We start from the raw sequence: 21,097 nt of genomic DNA, 5'->3' as shown, positions 1-21,097 counted from the left end.
TCATATTATAAAGACTGTACTGAAAACAGGAGTGTGGCAGAATGTTTTATCCACGTTACCTGAAGCAACCTTGTGAAGTAGTGCTATAATGGCACTTGGTGATTGATTACGCAGGGCATAGTGCATAGAAACTCAGGGCTGACAAATTGTAATGTACATTTCAAAGTCAAGTGTTGCTGACCAAAAAAATGTTTTCCAGATTTGTATTTCTTGATCATGATCCATTGCTGCACTTTTTATATTGATCAACAATATGCGCATAACAAAAAAAAGGTATATTATATATATATCAGGAAACACTGTTTATATTATTTAATTCAAATTAAAAATAAAGCAATAAGCGTCAGCTTATCAGATGAATTGTTATTTGAAGCCAGCTGCTGTCTTTCTTCACGGAGTGCTATTTGTGAACTCCATAGACCTATAATTGGAAAGTTGAGTTAACAAGAAGATATCTGTAGGGCAGACTAGCAGAGTTGTAGTGCCGCTCCTAAAGAGCTGTCATATACAGCAAGTCACACGATGGTATTATTTTAAAAAGGATTTGTCTATGGGGTATGGATTAAGAAAAAAGTAAGACTGAATCCTTCTCAGATACCACTATAAGAAAGAAGATTACGGTAAGGAAAACACAGAGGCATAATAATGTATAGAGTATTAAACAAAATAGCTATTGCATCCTGTCCTTTTGATTGTTTTTCATGCGATCTTGTAAATGACCTTGCTGTGTTGAGTTTTCAGATGTATATGTATGTGCATTCAAACAGTGAACTTGAACGTGCTTTGAAATTGCGATTTTGAAATGGAATAATACTAGTTTGTTTTGTACAAAATATAATTTTCCTTACCATGGGCACCGTTTGCTCTCCCAGGGATAACTTGTTATGTAGAACATAAGTGTCTCTGTGTTGAGATTTAGATAAGGTCCAGATATATTTGGCATATGTAAATGCATCTGAAATAATGGGCTTGTTTTTCTGAAGAATATTTCCATAAAACCGTAATGGTGTTCACATAGAAAAACTGTGGAATAAAGAAATATTAACCGCCTTCAGTCTCGTGGGTTTTCATAAGCAAAGATTCTTTTTTTAAACCATGACTCCCCTTTTCTATATTTGCTGAACCTGCACGAATTCTAAATTACAAATTGTCCAGATGTAGGGCCTTATTTTAAAATCATAGAAATACATAAAATATAATAATAATCAGTGATAGATAAAAATAACTAGACTAAACTACATTTTTTTTTGCAATTTTGCTTAAATCAGGTGCCACACCCAAACAATTAACCAATTTATATGTTCAGCAACATCTCCTGATTACAGTCGTGCCCCACATACATATTTTGTTATGTTCCTGAGTTCAAGAGGGCCACATCCATGCTTTACATATTACCTCACATAACATTTGTTTAATACTATTGACTTAATAGGGTTTGGGGTAGAATTTTGTTTTACTTATAGTGGTAGGGCTAAAATAAATACGTAAAATATATTATTTTAAATTTATTATATTTTCATATAAAAAATTATATTTTCATTATTTTGTTGGTTTTTGCATTTTTCCCAGTGTAATATGGCTCAAGATCCCCGACAAGTAAGCAGCATCATGTCGAAATTTATTTCAGCTTGTATATTTTGGGGGATAGTCAAACACTCCATCATGTCCATCCAAGGATGCTTTCAATGCCAGGAAGGTGGATAGTGAAAAATCACTGAAAGACTACAAACCTTTGGGGTGAAAGCATTTCCACTTATCTGCTAATGGCACATCTGTTTTTTTTACTACCCACTACCTCAACTCATATGGGTAGGCACCAGGGAGAGTTAAGTGCAGTGTGTGTGTGTGTGTGTGTGTGGGGGGGGTAAATGCGTAAAATCTTCGAAGCTTCCAGCGAGAACACATAACTTGAATGCTTGCGACTGAAACTAGCAGAATCCAAATTGCAGGCTCACATTGAGTTTTTATGAATAAATACATTTGCGTTACTTCTGTCTCAACACAAAGGTTTCCTTGCAGTATAATGAAAACATTTTACCCAGGAAAATGGGCTGGGTTTGCTTTTAAGAGCTAGAAAATTATGAACCTTAAGAAGTTTGTCATACTTTACCATAGGATGGCTAAGTTTCTTATTGGTGCTGCATTTTTTTACATTAGGGTGGACCCTCCATGACATGTTTTTTAAAAACTAGACACTTTTTTTTGGTTTAAAAACATATTGCAAATGGTGTATGAGATCATCTGAACCAGAAAACAGTCAAAAATGTCAGAGTTTTCCCTCTGTCCCTACTTAGGAGATTTTAAAATATTGCTTTACCTGGGTGGTAAAGTGGGAGTCCGTCACTCAGTCCTCAGAATTGTATACATGCGCAGGCCGCGCTGATTTTTCACTGTGAGAAAATATGGCCTTTAATAAAATATGCAGATTAAAATAAAGTAAATGACACAAAACCTTTACTTTTCCTCTCACTGACTTCTGGGCCTAGAAAGTTTTGTGACTACAAATTCAGGATAATTCAAAATGAAATAGTTCTATTTATTCTAGGGATGCACCAAAATGAAAGTTCTGGACCAAAACATTCACGGTTCACTTAGCCAAAACTGAAAATGACCCCCCACCTTTCAAAATAATAATAAAAGTAGGTAACACACCACAAGTGGACAAAAAAAGTAGCAATATAACTTGGCATGATAGGAGTGTGATTGCTAACAGCAATCACACTCCTATCATACCCAGGCAACTAGTAAATGCTGGTACCTAGGCATGATGGGACTGTGCTTGCTGTTAGCAATCACACTCCTATCATGCCAAGTCAGCCAGTACATGTTGGTACAGGGTGGCTGTAAGTGATGTGCAGAGCCCATACTGCTGGCAGCATCAATACACAAGGGGTACAGCTAGCTAGGTTTCAGCATGTACTGGCTGACTTGGCATGATAGGAGTGTGATTGCTAACAGCAATCACAGTCCCATCATGCCTAGGTTTCAGCACTTACACATCCAACCAGTAAATGCTAGAACCTAGGCATGATGGGACTCTGATTGCTGTTAGCAATCACACTCCTATCATGCCAAGTCAGCCAGTACATGCTGGTACAGGGTGGCTGTAAGTGATGTGCAGACCCCATACTGCTGGCAGCATCAATACACAAAGAGGGCAGCTAGCCAGGTTTCAGCATGTACTGGCTGACTTGGCATGATAGGAGTGTGATTGCTAACAGCAATCACAATCCCATCATGCCTAGGTTCCAGCACTTACACATCCATGCTATCACACACACACACTCATTCATTCATATACTCATTCATTCACAGATGAATTCCCTCAATCACGCATACTGATTTAAACACCCTCCCCACCCCCTTACCTGCACTGCAGCTCCTCGATGCCGCTCACAGACTTCAGCAGGGGGCGCGGCCTCCCTCTGCGTTCTCTGGTACTGAACAGAGGAAGCAGGACTGGAGCAGAGTCATGTGATGTCACATGATCTCTGCTGGGTTCCGCTTCCTCTGTGCAGTACAAAAGACCCTCCCACAGGTAAGTAGCAGGGCTCTTGTTGTAGCAGAGCTCGAGGTGTGGCCCACGTAAGATCGGTTGCCGCATGTTGGACGCCCCTGAAACAGACCATGGAAGTGGAGTCAAAAGGGGTGGAAATATATAGCTCCACCCCCTTGCAATCTGAATTTTATCAGCTCCACCAACTTCACTTTTTACGGACAGTGTGACAGAGCAAAATGGACATTAGGAGAGAGGCTTGTCAGACAGGCTGACTTTACAGTAAGTAATACTATATTATCACACTATAATGTAGTGTTGTTAACCATGAGTGAGCTGTACCAAAAATATAGAATAACAATTTAAATGTAACATTTGCAGAAGCATATTGTGCACATTTTCCACAAGAGAAATTTTCTGTGCACACCACCTAAGAAAAAATAGAGGGAACATTGCTCCTCAGGTAGGCAAGCTGGGAGGGTGTCCATAATGTAGATGCGTGTGTTTTTGGAGTGAATTTGTATACAGAGAAGGAACAAATTATTTGATCCCCTGCTGATTTTGTACGTTTGCCCACTGACAAAGACATGATCAGTCTATAATTTTATTTTTACAGTGAGAGACAGAATAATAACAAAAAATCCTGAATAACACATTTCAAATAAGTTATAAATTGATTTGCATTTTACTCAGTGAAATAAGTATTTGACAACTTTGCAAAACATGACTTAGTACTTTGTGGCAAAACCCTTGTTAGCAATCACAAAGGTCAGACGTGGCCACTAGGTCTGCACACATCTCTGGAGGGATTTTGTCTCACTACTCTTTGCAGATCCTCTCCAAGTCATTAAGGTTTCAAGGCTGACATTTGGCAATTCGAACCTTCAGCTGCCTCCACAGATTTTCTATGGTATTAAGGCCTGAAGACTGGCTAGGCCACTCCAGGACCTTAATGTGCTTCTTCTTGAGCCACTCTGTTGTTGCCTTGGCCATGTGTTTTGGGTCAGTGTCATGTTGGAATACCCATCCACGGCCCATTTTCAATGTCCTGGCTGAGGGAAGGAGGCCCCCCCCCAAGGTTTGACGGTATGTGGCCCCATCCATCGTCCCTTTGATGCGGTGAAGTTGTCCTGTCCCCTTAGCAGAAGAATACCCCAAAGCATGTTTCCACCTCTATGTTTGACGGGGATTGTGTTCTTGGGGTCATAGGGAGCATCCCTCCACGTCAAAACACGGCAAGTTAAGTTGATGCCAAATAGCTTGATTTTGGTCTCATCTGACAACATCACTTTCACCCAGTTCTCCTCTGAAGCATTCAGATGTTCACTGGCAAGCTTCAGACAGGGCTGTACATGTAGGGGCTGTACATGTGCTTTCTTAGGGAAAAAGAAAAAGTGTCGGTGCGCTAAGCTAGTCTCAGGCTCAAATAATACAAATGTGTAATACGAGGCCTACCAAACAGGTGTAAGCATGCAGCAAGAAACAGTGTATTGGCTGTACAATGTAAACAAGAAACAAAAACTGTCTGTGCTTCTTACCCTAATAAAGTTGGCAACAAATATATAAACATAATATAAATGAGAGGTTTTGGTTATATGAATTGGCCAAAGCATAATTAAGCTCACCCGCCCCGTCAAGGCACACTCTCAATAGGGTGAGAACCTACTCTCACCTCCTACATAGTGGGCACACAAAGCAGTTTATACTGCTACCAAAACCTTATTAATGTGTTGGGGGAGGTGCAATTAAACCTCCTCCCCATTAACCCCTGGACAGCAAGCTGCAACCAGACTGATGAGGAGCCAACAACCTCAAATATGTGCAAACAGGGAAAAAGAAAAAGTGTCGGTGCGCTAAGCTAGTCTCAGGCTCAAATAATACAAATGTGTAATACGAGGCCTACCTCGTATAAGGCCTCGTATTACACATTTGTATTATTTGTTTCTTGTATACATTGTACAGCCAATACACTGTTTCTTGCTGCATGCTTACACCTGTTTGGTAGGCCTCGTATTACGCGGGTGAGCTTAATTATGCTTTGGCCAATTCATATAACCAAAACCTCTCATTTATATTATGTTTATATATTTGTTGCCAACTTTATTTTAAGAAGCGCAGACAGTTTTTGTTTCTTGTATACATGTGCTTTCTTAAGCAGGAGGACCTTGCGGGTGCTGCAGAATTTCAGTCCTTGACGGCGTAGTGTGTTACCAATTGTTTTCTTGGTGACTATGGTCCCAGCTGCCTTGAGATCATTGACAAGATTCTCCCGTGTAGTTCTGGGCTGATTCCTCACTGTTCTCATGATCATTGAAACTCCACGAGGTCAGATCTTGCATGGAGCCCCTGACCGAGGGAGAGTGACAGTTTTTTTGTGTTTCTTCCATTAGGAAATAATCCTTCCTCTCAAAGTTTTTTTCATTATGCAGAATGTAAAATTGTATTCAGTCAAAACTCAGCGAAGGCTGTGGAAGTGACAATGTTGCGAAGAAAAGGTGGCTCTTCTTCACAACAACCAATGGAACAGTCTAAACAGCATGAATATTTTATGGATTGATATGCTTATAAGACCATACTCTTTGGTTATCATGTTCTATACATAACTCAGAGCATGTGTGGACAGTGACTTGCACATGATGGCATGATCTATATGGTCTGTATGGCATGTACAGTGACATCACTATGATCCAGAGTAAGATTTACTGTTCGATAATCCTTTAATACCTCAAAGGTTCCTTCTTCAGATGTATAAGAAATCATAAGAAATGATCAGAAAATACCGTATTGGCTCGGATATAGGCCGCCCCCGTATATAGGCCGCACCCTAAAAGTTTGGTGCTTTTTTAAAGAAAAAGTTTTTTTCTTTAAAAAAGCACCAAAAAAACCCAAAAAAAAACATTCTGCCACTCTGTCTTCCCCCCCCCGAGATATGCTGCCACTGTCCTCCCCCCCGAGATATACAGCCACTGTCCCCCCCCCGAGATATGCTGCCACTGCCCCCCCCGAGATATGCTGCCACTGCCCCCCCCGAGATATGCTGCCACTGTCCTCCTCCCCCCGATATGCTGCCACTGTCCTCCTCCCCCCGATATGCTGCCACTGTCCTCCTCCCCCCACCCCGAGATATGCCACTCTGCCCCCCACCCCGACTTACCGGAGCAGGCTCCCGGGTGTCTTGCGGGGCCGGCGGGGGGCATCTACGCAATACGCGTATACAACCGGAAGTTGTATACGCGTATCGCGTAGATGTCCCCCGCCGGCGCCCCGCAAGACACCCGGGAGTCTGCTCCGGTAAGTCTTGGGGGCAGAGGTAAAACGCATCGTGTGGACGGTCACCGGCTGCGGCGATGCAGGTAAACAACCCGGAGGCTGTTTACCCGCATCGCCGCAGCCGGTGACCATCCAGACGATGCGCTTAGACAACCTCCCGTGCCGGCACCCCCCCCCCCGTGGAAAGTGCTGGCAGGGGAGGCTGTCTGAGGACATCCGAGAGTAGGATGCAGGTCCCATGCACCGCTGCGGGGGATCTGCATCCCAACCCCGCTGCCTGCCCGGCGCCCGGGACTGCATGTCCCGGGCGTCGGGCGCTAGACCCCGAATATAGGCCGCACCCCCACTTTAAAGTCTTAAAGTGGGGGAAAAAAGTGCGGCCTATATTCGAGCCAATACGGTACATTTTTTCCCCAGACCAATTTAAGAAGTCTATCATGAACCAGTTGCACACTTTGGATTACTGTACACAACTGCTTAGCATACAATTTGAGGTTTGGTCAAGGTAGCAGCGAGTTGTGGGCAGCAAAATTATAGATACTCATTTTGCATGTTGTAAAATAAAGTTAAACTATTTCAAGATGAAAATATGAAAATTGATATGTTTTATGGTCATCTAAAAAAAAGTAATCTAACTAGCTCTCGATTTATGTTTTTATGGTTTATTGATGGTATTTAGTTTGGTTGTTTGGTTTCACCTACATATGTTGTAGGGCTTTGCAATTGAAAATAATAGTCAATATGACAATAATTATAGTTTGCGATGTAAGTAAAATAGGGATAACTCACCAGAATTTGTCCTTCATAGTGCCTTGCTAATGCAATGAGAATAGGTTTTGCCCCACCAATAAGGCTCACTTAAGTGGGGTTGTTTAAAATTAAAGCACTGTAATAAAAGTTAGATTTAGTGCATACATATTTACGTACAAAGGAAGGGTTGCTTGCTTTCAGATGTACAGATAAGTTAAGTGATGTATGTTAATATAGTTAGTATTGACCAACAAATCTACCCAGTAGCTATATCAAGATATATTGTATAACTTACCTATACACTAGGGTGTGTGAAATACACAGACATTTCATTTAAGACTGAATGATTTTACCCCAAAATATGGCGATTATTATTTGTCTATTAAACCTATTAAGCAGTCTGATAGAATTGCTTCTGTTTCTACACTAAAATGCCTTTTGATCATATGGTACCAAAATAGAAAATGTTTTTTCTAGCAGGTAAAGAGAGAGATGATCTTTTGAGATCCTTATGTGTTTTCTCAACTGATGTGAATTACTATTAGTCTTTGCTAAAAATACACATTTGCACTTAATCAGTCCTAACGAACACCCTTACAGTTGTTGTTGAGCTTTTGTTCTTGCTCTTAGCATGTTTGTGGCATACTCAAAGCGTCTGAGATGTAACTCCTGAAATAATCAGTTCAATTATTTTTTGCCCTTCCTGCTGCTTAAGCAAGGAAATTTAGACTTCAAAAATTATAACAAATAATGGGCTGTTCAGCTGTTTATAATTAGTTCTGGCAGAGATAACCATGTTTACTAGAAAAAAGGCACAGATTTTAGAAGCTGAAGTATAAAACAGATATGCCAGCCATATAATCTATAATAAGAATTATTCAAACTCAAAGTGCTCTGTGTTTTTGCAATATTTCATCAAAATATTATGTATTATTCTGCCAACTTCCTACCAGGAGCCATGCATCTGCAATATACATTTATCATGCTTAAAAAAATAGGCTTTCTTTTATGAATTATATTTCCATATACACAACACAATTACAGTGGAGGGCAAAGAAATATGATGATCATCATGTCTCAAGAGGATGTTTAAAATGAATCACCAAATCCTATGTTTATATTTACATTTAAACGCTCACTTGTATAGTATAACACTTCTAGTTGAATTTCAAATTCAAAGCAGCAATTTTTTTTGCTAGTGCAGATGTAATAAGGTATCACTGAGTTTGAGTTTGTAAATTGAACTTTTCAGAGCCATATCAGACCTTTTTACAGACTTCTATTTCTTTGTGGCTACGCTGGCTTTCTAAAACTGAATTAAATGTATTTCTAATTTTATGGCATCTTACTTTTGAGAATAACTCACAAGTTAAATTAAGATGGATTACTACACCCCATTGAGGTCTTATACAGGGCATCTCTTATATTTACTACCGCCATTGCATTTACTATTGCATTTCTACATGATTGGCAGGGAACTCAACTTGCATTAGCTTGGCTGCAACAAAAGAGGAAACCATCTTATCCTTAAATATTAATAAAATGAAATAAAAAAAATGAAAAACACTCACACATAGACCTTTTTTATGTGCTCTGTTGATGTTTCTTAAGGGGCTTTAAGGCACTAATGATTTCCTCTCAAATTGTTATTTATAAAGTAGTGCCTGGCATTTTGTTTACCTGTCTAGCACATTAAGTTTTTCCAAACGTCATACAAGCGTTAAGTTCCTTAATTGATTTTCATTCCGTGTTATTTCCTTTTGATAATTGAGCTTAAAAATCGGAGTGTCCAAATGATGCTTATGAACACTTTGAAACTGAAGTGTTTCACAAGGAGAACAAGAACATTGGTATTTTTTAATATCAGACTCTGAAAGTGTAAAAGAGCAACAATAAAATGTGATTTTAACCTTTTAGACATAAAGACTGAAGCATTTTAAGGCATTTTGCTCTATCTTATACCATGTTTTCCCCTCTCATTTTGCTTGTTTACTTAAATTAAAACATATAGGGCTTTTAAAAAACAAAACAAAAAAATCTATACCAATATATCCACCTATAGTAATAACACATAGCTAGTGCAATGGAAATTTATATTTAAGTATAAATTTGGTAATTACAGGGCAAATATGAAAAGGCTCATGTTTCTGGCTATATTTACAACAATGAACATTATCAACCAAAATTAACATAAGCCAGAATCACCACCACGTGCACAGTAAGAACAGAAAAACCATGTGACCACCAATAACGTGAAAGGAAGGATACAAAGCAACATTGGAGTGCTCCCTTGAAATAATGTGTTCTGTAATTTCTTGTACAGTGTGTTTAGTTTTTGATATACTGAGAGAATAGCCCTAATTAGTGGTTACAAAACCCCAAAACACCCAATAAAGTTATACTATGTTTTAAAGTTAATAATCCAAATTTTACTATAGGCATTTTACTATGCTTTTTCTATTGAATCATGTTGTATTTTTGAAAATGGAAATGCAGTTATTTAGTGATTACAATTTTTAATATGATCAGAAGTGTAACTAGATACCACAGAGCCCCAGTGCAAAAGTTGGCCTGAGGCCTCCCGACTTCATAAGCAACATATCCCAAATAGTTGTGAGTACCAGCTTTGCCCTCCAAATGACTTGTCTGTTTCCATCTTCCAGCTTTCCTTTATCGCGGATCAGGGGCGTACCTAGAGTATTTGGCACCCGGGATGGATCCTGTATGTGGCACTCCCCCACACACAAAAAAATTAATGTTGGCAAGAATATTTATTTCACAAATTTGTAAACTGTATGTCAACTGGAAAAAACAAGAAATCTGAAAAAATAAATTATTAACCTCTGCAACAGAATGTCTGTGCCTCCTCTGCCCCTGAAACAGCCTACCTGTGCCACCTCTGTCCCTGTAACAGCCTGCCTGTGCCACCTCTGCCCCTTTAGCAACCTGCTCGTGCCACCTTTGCCCCTTCAAACAGCCTTCCCGTGCCACCTTTGCCCCCTCAATCAGCCTGCCTGTTCCATTTCTACCCCTAAACACTTACTGGCTCACTCATTAATTCACTCATTCATTTACCCATTTACTCTCCCGCACCCTTTACCTCACTTGTAGGTTTCACTGTCTCCAGGGGCTGGCAGAGCATCAGTGAGGCTGTGCAGGAGTCTATGTGAGAGGAAACTCTTTTCCCGTGGAGGGGAAGCAGGAACTTGGGAGGGAAAAGAGTTTCCCTCACAAAGTGTGCAAGCTCCACAATGGTAAGCTATGGGCCCACATAAGAATCTGACAAGTGGCACCCGGGGCCGACCACCCCCGCCCCCTTTTTGTACACTACCACCACAGATCTGTCGGCATTATTTTGGCCTCCTGGAGCACTTTCGCTTCAGGGGGGAGCCTCAGTGCACACCACAGTGACAATCTCTCCCGATTCCGCCAATGTGTAGTGGTCCAGAAGGCCGGGGTAATGTAGTGGATCACCAGAGAAAAAAGAAGAATTAGGATGTGGGGAACATGAAGAAGGAGAAGAAGTACATAACAAGAAGCTGTGGGAAAGGCTGAGAAGATAGGCAGATTGAGAGAGAGAGTGTGGCAGAGCATGGGACAGTATGACAGAGGGCAGCCACATTTAGCTGGGTTTTGTTGTAGACTCCAAAAAACTCCCCAAAAAACTAAATTCACCAACTGGATAGAGGTTCCAATTGCAAAAAAACATACCACACAACACAAAAGGATGAAGGGGGCTTTCATATTTACAAGCATCCTCTTTCTTGTATATCTGGCAACCACATGGCATGAATAACACATCAAGAATCATACATACAACTGCGGACCTGCAAAGATGCATCCCAGGGAGTTACTGACATAGCACTTTAACTTGATGGACTTGGAAGCTGAGGCAGGAGCATATCGTGGGTTAGATGCATTAGTGATGCCATTTTTCAAGGATCAAGGATTTGCACGGACTTAAGAGCCATGCTTGCACACTTTGTTTCCAGCAGCGCTGGATGTCTATAATCCCACTGACAAAGTCCATATTAATTGAACACTTCAAGGTTTGCCAGAAAGGGTAGGCTGTGGAATTGCATGTAGAAATACTTACACTACAATTGGGCCTGCTTACAAACTCTTAGGGAAATAATTAACATTTTATGCCATACATCCAATATCAACATACTGCAAATTGCCTCTCTTTTATTACATTAGACGGCGCTGTAAACAAATGATTTGCCCCCTTTCATATTTCTATTAGTTTTGCTTTTTTGGTAACATTTAAATGTTTCAGATCATCCAACTAATTATAATATAAGACATAGTGGTGTCCAACCATGCTCTAATCTGCACAGGATGATAAAGAAGCAGGAATTTAAGTATTACAATGATGAAAGGGATTCCTTAATTTCCCAATAGAACAGTAGGAGGCTAAAAAGTGATACTCTCCCTTGCCCCTAAAAAAACTCCAGGATCTGATGGACTGATGGCAAAATTGATGGCTAGTAGACTCTAAACTTTTAGACTTCTTGTCTTGGTTGGGTAGGATTAAAAAAGGATGGTCTTTAAATGCAATTTAAATAATTTGGAGGCACTTCATTTAGGTATTATGGTGAACCAGGGAACCTCTTAATGTTTACAGGTCGGGTACACCTGATCAAAATTATCAGTTTTCCAAAGATTCTATTTCCCATACAAATGCTACCCATCCTGCTAAAAAAAGCAGATGATGCAGTTTTTATGGTGAAAAAAAGAACCCACTGAATTAACTGAAATCATATAATACAGCCTCTCTCATGCAAATAATTGGATTAAAAAAAATAAATTTACCAATACTTTGCTTGATGCCCAAATGTGTTTCACTTTAACTCTCCCATACACACTATATACTTTGTATGCCTTCTTTGCTAGATAAAGTAAAAAAAACCCTTGTTATGCTGTACAATTAAAGCATGAAAAACTCTCCGCTTAAAACACAATATACAGTGGCGTAATTCTATATACTTCCCTCTCAAGAGCTGAATCGCTTCCATGTATTCTGAAACTGGTATAGACAGGTGGTCATGAATTATGGAAATATTATAGATAGGGGGCAAGACAACCTCTCACATTACAAAAAGGCAAAGAAAAACACCCCTCTGTTCACTTCCAGTAGTTCTCCCATTTGCATTTAGGAAGGTATGTTAGATCTGTTTTTACACATCTCAACCCATGGGAGTGGGATAATGACATATATAATTTAATCTTAAAATGCTTGGGACCCTTTTTACATGCAGAGTGCCTACTTTACACCCTCTGCTAAACGGTGATATAACCCGTCAACAGCAATGGCAGGTATAACCTACTGGGCTGACTCTTGTGATTCCTTATGTAACATCCTACTGTGCCATTACACACAAGCCATCTGCATGACTTCTACTGACAGAGAGAAGTCCAGGCTGTCAATAGACAACCTGATCTCCCATGTAGCAGCTGGAAGATGCCCCTGCCACTGCAACAAACCCAGTGGTACTTAATGGATTAATTATTACTCTGATGTTAATAGGAAATATTGGTTTGTTAATTGGATAATAGATTTATGTTGTTCTGTTGTTAACCATTATGATCAGTATCTACAAATGAGAAGTTTTAGAAAATAAAGCATGTCATTTCATGTACACCATTCTCCATTAATAAGCTCTTTTGGCTGTCATTTTATTCATTATGTTTGTAGTATCAATAATGCTAAATAGCACCATTTGTCTACATTACTCTAAATTAAATTCAAGAATAAATTGGTGCACCACTAGAATCAATATTTTGAACAGTTTGGCTTTAAGAGGATTTACATTTTCTATAACACCAAATGTATCTATACACCAGGACTTCTACAATAGAATGGGTGAAATAGAAAAGAATCAAGGTGTAATGGCCCAGTCAAAGACCAGATCTCAACCTAATTGAAATCCTGTGGCAACACCTTAAGAGAGCTGTGCATAAACAGACGCCTGCAAACCTTATTGAACTGAAGAAACGTTGTAAAGAAGAGTGGGCCTAAATTCCTCCACAATGATGTGAGAAACTGATGAAGTCATGCAGAAAATTATTACTTCAAGCTATTGCTACTAAAAGTGATTCTACAAGCTATTGAATCATAAGGTGTACTTAGTTTTTCATACATGGCTTCTCCATTTTGGCTTTATTTTTGTTGAATTCATCATATTACAGTGTAATATGTCATGTGTTGTTGTTCATCTGAGGTTGAATTTGCCTAATTTTTAGACCTGCTAAGGAACAGATGATAGTTATTATATCCTGATATTTAAAACCATACAATTCAAAGGGTGTACTTTCTTTTTCACACGACTGTAGGTGGATTGTAGGATTGTTTTACTGTATCTATTTTGTTTCGTGTATGCTAATATATATCTGTGTTCCATGGGCACAGTACATTTTTCTTTATACTCTACTGAGTTAGAGTAAGGATTGTGTTGCTCATTCTAATGGAATCACTTTTGCTTATGGCAACCAATTACTGTTTTTTTTACCATTAGAAGAAACAGGCCTGACGTAACTAGAAACACAGCCTTCTACCACTGTTTTAACATGCATCACGCAAAACCTCTAAGTTACCTAGCCTCGATTATCAGTTGTCTGGTGCCATGTACCCACCTCACTTGCCTTAGCACACTCCTGGCTGCTCTGGGTTAAAGCTAGGGGAACTAAAAGTAAACGGGTGCCTTATTTGACTTGAGTTAATGACAACAGTCCTAACTAAACAGAAGTTAGTAACATTACCTAAATAAATACTGTAACTTAAAACATTTATGTAGCATACCTTAATTTGATTGGCAGCACATGGTGAAAAGTGTAAGTCTAATACTAATTGATTAACACGGCATTTATGTGACTCTGTAGTGGTTAAAAGTGAAATTGAATAGAAAAATGCATTTTTAAAATGTTCTTGGTCAGCTGTGTTTCTCTCTCTGCTTTTTAGAATAAGGTCATTTGGCAGTGAGAAGTATGATGCTAATATAAGTCTTTCAAGAGTACATTAACTTTGTTGGATTGACATCCAAGAAAATCTGAGGTGATTAAGTTAAGGAGAGGAAGGGCGTGGGGAAGAAAGAAATTAATGAATGAATGGACAACCAATACTCAGATGTTCCAAGTTAATTTTTCTTTGTTTCATTTGGGGATTAGTCCTGGTTTTCGAGATTCAAACAAATGCATACATTATGCAAAATTTGTTAAAAAAAAGTTCATACGAATCCGAACGCACATGTCTATTCAGTTGGTTCATTTCTTTACTGAAATTGCTGCACATTATTTTGAGAAAAACATTTTGACGATGGACTATTAAGACCTATTCTTAGGGAGTTTGCTTTTAATTTTAAATAGCTGTCATACTGTTGGTATTATTTTGGTTTATTTATTTTTTTTGCACTCATATACCGTATTTGCTCGATTATAAGACGACCCTGATTATAAGACGACCCCCCAAAATCTAAATATTAATTTAGGAAAAAAACAAAAAGCCTGAATATAAGACTACCCTATAGGAAAAAAAGTTTTACTAGTAAATATTAATTCATGTAAACAATATTTTCATATTTAATAAAAGCTATGATTGAGAAAAATACATATTTTTTTATTTCCTTTTATTTGCCAACCTGCCCCCCCAGTTATGCACATCTGCCCCCAGGGTTGCCACTCTGCCCCCAGAAATGCCTTATACCCCCTATTTGCCACTCTGCCCCATGATATGCCTTTTAATCCCCTATATGCCAGAGTGGCATATAGGGGGTTAAAAGGCATATCATGGGGCAGAGTGGCATATAGGGGGTTAAAAGGCATTTCTGGAGATATATATATATAACTGCTAACAGCAATCACACCCCTATCAAGCCAAGGCAGCCAGTACATGCTGGAACCTAGGATGATAGGAGTGTGAGTACAGCCTCCCTATGCCATGCTACCACCACCACCCTTACACATCCATACTAACACACACTCATTCACAAACATTTAAATACTCATTCATTCCATTAATCACATATACACACACACGCTCAAACCCCCCAGCCCCCCACCCCCTTACCTGAACTGCTGATCTCTCACTCGAAGACTTCTGCAGGGGCCCGCTGTGCGTGCAACTTCTCTGGCCCCGCCCCCAGAGGAAGGAGGGGGGAGGCAGAGTTTTGTGACACGCTGCTAGCTTCTTGTTCTCCTGCTGCTCGCGACCAAAGCCCGGTAAGTAGCATGGCCCCATTTTGAGGTCTGATTAGAAGACGACCTCGATTATAAGACGAGGGGTATTTTTCAGAGCATTTGCTCTGAAAAAAACCTCGTCTTATAATCGAGCAAATACGGTATTTGGTTGCAATAACTTTGTTACATGCAGGATACATTTTTTAATTTGTTAAAATATTGGAAATTGATAATGATTTTAGAAAGCCATGAGTGATATACACACTAATGTGACTCTTATAATGTAGAAATGAAATGTAAATAAGCAATGGTGCATTAATTAATGCAAGTTCCTCATTGGAACCATTGCTGATACCATATTAGTGATACATTTATATAATAATTAATGTTGCAGGAATTGTATTTGAATGTGCAATTGAAAATATTTTTCTTAGTTTATGATCTTGGTTCTTTATTTTACTCTTACTGCATTTGTTTACAATAAATCAAATAAACATTTCAACATGATTTGGGGTGGCAATACTGTTATTATAAAAGAAGAGACCAGAAAACAAGGATTTCTGGAAAAAAAAATAATTAAGAATGTAATAATTCTACAGTCAGTCACATGCACATAATTATCACGCAATGTAATAGGTTTTAGAGAAAACATTAATATTGTTGGCAGATCTCAATCCATATTATTTGTTCATAGTGCAAACCAATATGAGGTAAATAATGTGTGCAGTTTCAGTGAGAAAGTTACAAGAAAATATCTCCCAAGGCACAGATACATAATCGTCATAATAGTCTCTGCTACTCTAGAGAGGGTATTGTTGACAAAAATGACATTGTACATGAAGAAATTGCAGCTATATAAGTTTTTTACGTAAAAAAGGCCTATATTTCACTGAGACAATGAGACAACTGAGACAACAGTAGGCATGTATAAAAAGTGCGGTTTGAAAAGTGGTCCTTTCAGTATCACCATAGCAGCTAGTACGTATTTAAAACCAGCGGTAGGATGACTCGGGTCAAGCAACAATATTACCACTCATGTAAGGAAGCAAGAACATGAGATGGAATAAAATCTTTAAATCTCGACATATCTTCATCAAGTACTATATCGTATCCTGTATTCAAATACCCATATTAGTGAAAGATAAAGTGCTGTGCAGAAACAAATATTGGACTTTTAACCCCTTAATGACAAAGCCCGTACATGTACGGCCTCAAAATGCATTGATTTCAATGGGTTTAGGGACCGCCCATTGTCCTTAAGGGGTTAAAGTGACAACCATGTGAATCATTTCCACCAAAAATACAAACACAGTGTATATCCCACAAAAAAACAATTATGAAATACTAATATTCACGTTGATTGCATAAGCAAGACGTCCATCCGTTTTATAACAGGAACGTATTGACATGTAAAATAAAAATCAAGAACAAACAAAGATCATAGTGCTTTCCGTTTTGTAATAAATGTGTGTCTAAAAGCCCCCCCCAGGGTAATATCACACTCACATAGGTTTGAGCAAATCAGCTTGCTTGGATTTATTTGGGCACACAACAAGTAGAGGGATTCTGGCAGCAGTATTCCTCAAGAGTATCTCTCCTCCGTTTCTATGCCTCAATCGGTTTTCAATCCGTACAACGGTGTATTAGAGACAAAATACAGGTGGAGAGGCAAGATATAAAGCGCAAAAAAGATTTATTATATAAAACTAAAATGCAATATGCTCACGTTGTAAGTCGGTTTTGCGAGTATCAGAGTCTCTCTTTTTTCTCCAGCCGAAATGGCTTCTGGGTATAGCGTAATGACGTCAACATACAGACGCGTTTCGCCCAATCAGGCTTCCTCAGTAGCATCATTTTTGATAAATACCCATATTAGCCTCCAACACTAAAGGTCTGAAGTTGAAACAGAGTAGTCACACGCACGAATGATAGATAGGGGTGCAGGTCAGAGTAGTTGGGGGGGCAGAGATCCAATGCTGAAGATCAGGATGAAGGATTGCAAAAGGTCAGGATAAACAGTTGTCAAGCCAATATTCAGGATACAAGAGGTCAGGATGTATGGTAGCCAAGCCAATATTCAGGATGCCAGAGGTAAGGTTAAATGACAGAAAAGCCAGGGTACCAGAGGTGAGAATAAATGCAGTGAAACAAGAAATGCCAGAGAGCAACTCGCAACTGAGTCGAAAACACAGAGAATGTGCATGCATGGTACGGATCTGACACAGGTACGGATCTGACACAGTGTAGTCAAAGGCGGTTATTTACAAGTCAACACGAATCAGCTTGAAGTCTCTAGACTCCCTCAATGTCTCCTTACCTTCTCCACCAAGCACTTTTCCTGCAGCTCTGTTTCTTGTCATGCCTTTTCTAGTTCTTCTATCTTCTCTCTCCACAGAGAGGCCAGAATAATACAGATATATTAGCGGAGGAAGAGAGGTGCAGAAATGCTTTTCTTTCTCAGTGAATCTGTCATCACCATTCTGGCCTCCTGGTGAACTTTAGCTTCTAAAGGTTGGAGCCTCTCTCTGTTCCACCAAGAGAGTGTGCCCGGAGGTCTTTTTGTGGAAGTTTTGTCAGTTGTATTGTGTGATCTTGAAGGGTCAATTACTATAATGCTCTTGTTAATTCTTTCATATGATTTAAAACACTGCTACTTGAGCTGTTTGGTGCTGTGATGCACTGTGTGGGGATGTGGTGCAGACTTTTTAAGTGTCACTGGATAACACTTAAAGATCACACAATGCAGTAGACAGAACTTCTACAAAAGTGCGGAGCCTCCAGGCACACCCTCTACCCTGACGGAGATGATGCGCCCGTAAGCGATGCCATTTTGCGGACGTTCACCAAGAGGCCACTTCTAGTTGGTGACTACTTTTGAAGCAGTGGATGAAGAAAAAAAAAGACAACAGAAGACAAAAGAACAAGACACAAGAGAAGAGGTGGAACTGCGCATGGAAGGGGTCAGCGGAGAAGGTAGGGAGTCGTACAGAGAGAGCATGAGAGAAAGTGAATTAGAGTATGTAATCAAAATGTTCAAACTGAAAGGGCAAGAAACCAAATTTGTTGTTGGAAAACCAAAGATGAAAGATAAAATTTATCTGAATCATATCTAGCTTTTTGTAGGAAAAAAAAGTATAAATTAAATTGTCTTTGTAATGTGCTATAATGTTATATTTTATTTTGATAAATAAAACTATTAAAGCCATTTGCTAGCAGTAAAATAATGTATTGATTTTATTTCCAGAAATCTTCACAGGCTAGTATTAAAAAAAACAGAAAGATCTACGATACCTTTTTTTATTATTATCGTTTTTCATTGGTTGTACTTTACTGGGTAGTAATCCAATGCACAAGATCATAAATCATAGATATTGTGCTTTACACATGCATTCCAAGCCTTGGAAATACTAGACATTAATGGGTAGATGTCATGGAAAAAGATTTCCTTTGTGAGATGAAGATGAATTGTCACATTTCTAAATCCTACATCTTGCAATATAAATGAGGGCCAATCGAAAGAGAACACATCTGTTAATACCTGTATATTTCTGTTAGTAATAAATGTACACATATATTTTAAAATTATTTCATATTAAAATCTATTATTCCTATATTTGTAATTTTTATACTTAAATAAATACTTTTTTATAGTAAACACTAACTTAATTTAATAAAAATTGTTACAGGATAATGATGAATCTCTCCAAAGGCTTAAGTAGTAATTTTGCATGCAGTTAATTAAAAACGAATGATACATTTTCTAAATATAGACGGATATCTTCTTTGTTTTTTCCTCGAGGGCTGTCAGAACCTCATTGCACATAAACCAAACATGTTTCCATTCTATATCTTCTACAGAATAGTTTTTTCTGGTAATGCCAAATACTGTTACTTTGTTTCAAGTACCAGTCTTAAATAATCATACTTTACTTATGTTGATGTTTCCACAAACATTTAACAAAAATTGCCCGGATTCGTCCATTCATTGCATCATGTAGACCGCTGCCATTACAAGCCATTTTGGCGCCATTACAAGCTGTTTTGGCACTCGTTGATGAGGTAAAGTGTTTCTAATGATTGATAGGTAGAAAAAAAGAGAGGTGGTCTCATTTATATGGCTGTGATTGATGGGTCCAACAACCTGTGGGAGTTTGTCCTTTTTTTTTCTTCTTTCTGGCCAATCAGCATTTACAAGGGGAAGGGACAAGCATTAGATATATAACTGTGCTGATGCCATTTTAACTTGTCAGTAGCAGCAGTTATAGGCTGATGAGAGTTGGAGTGTGACACAGTGACAGCTGAAATTGCTCATACTGTATCCAATACTGCCAATTAATTAATAACGTAATGATAGTTTATTTTAGTGCAGAAAATTTGTAGTGTGGGGTGGATTGGAGAAGCTGTAGTGTACTACTGTTGTGTATGCATTACATTTAAATACCAGGTTTTTACCAATCTATTTTAGGAAAAACACAACATATTTTGTATTATCTTTCTATCTTATAACATATTATTCTTCATCTTCATTCAAAACCAGGCAGTCTATAGGGCTTGATCACATTATGACTTTCAGTTGTTTAAAATTTAAAACCTGTTCCTGTGCAGTTTAAAAATGTGCCCATTTCCACTACCTACCAAACCTCAAATTTTTTATTATCTTTCGATCATAACAAATATTATTTTCCATTGCTAAATAAATATTGATAACAAAACCAGGCATTATAATATGTATAATATATAATAAAAAAAAAACATCTGTCCTGCTCCAAGGAGACTGTGTGTGCCTTTCATTTGCAGTGCCTTACTGCTGAAGCTGCTGCTGTTACTCTCTCACTGTACTTGTGAACCTTATGGAAAAAGGAGTGCATATTAAACTTGTGCAAATTTGCCAATTTGGTTAACTCGAATGAATGTCCAAAAAACAGGAGGGGCCATTAATGAAACAAACTAAAAGAAAGCAGAGAGCTCCGAATTTTTGTTTGCATTGTGTGACTCTCACACTCTCATGCTTTCACACTCTTACTCTCTCATTTAGACTCCCACAATGTCACTCCTGTGTGTCTCCTTTTCCGCAATAAAGCTTTTTGTCTTGCCTCTTCTTGTTCTTCTGCCTTTGTCTTCGTCTCCCGGTATCAGCTCCGTTAACCAGGCTTCTCGGAGCGATTCTGCAAAAGTGCGAAGCCTTTGTGCAGAGCCTCTCCCTGATTGGAGAAACAGGGGCTAGACTGTCCCCATGGTGGGTGCCGTGGCTCCTATGGAGCACTAGCACAGATCTGGAAGGGGATTCTACATCAACTGCTGTCAGTTACACTCTGAGAGAGCAAGAGGTCGTAAGGTAAAAAAAAATATAAGAAAAATAAAGAAAAATATTATTACATACCTGATTACTGATTAGTGGCATTTTAG

At 38.8% G+C, this 21,097-nt stretch overlaps 1 protein-coding gene across 1 annotated transcript in view; it reads left to right on the top strand.

Annotated features, from left to right (window-relative positions):
* The first annotated feature begins 319 nt into the window (after positions 1-319).
* The window catches only part of MLIP (muscular LMNA interacting protein), an 84,022-nt gene continuing 63,244 nt past the window's right edge, over positions 320-21,097 (top strand). Inside the window, exon 1 of the mRNA XM_053458959.1 lies at positions 320-620. The gene's annotated coding sequence lies outside the window, so the exon portion shown is untranslated. The remainder of the gene's footprint in view (positions 621-21,097) is intronic.

This window comes from Spea bombifrons, chromosome 3 (genome assembly GCF_027358695.1).
Source record: "Spea bombifrons isolate aSpeBom1 chromosome 3, aSpeBom1.2.pri, whole genome shotgun sequence".
In the NCBI taxonomy this organism is placed as follows: Eukaryota; Metazoa; Chordata; class Amphibia; order Anura; family Pelobatidae; genus Spea; species Spea bombifrons.
Note: the sequence above shows the minus strand (reverse complement) of the source record. Positions and strands in the feature narration are given on the sequence as shown.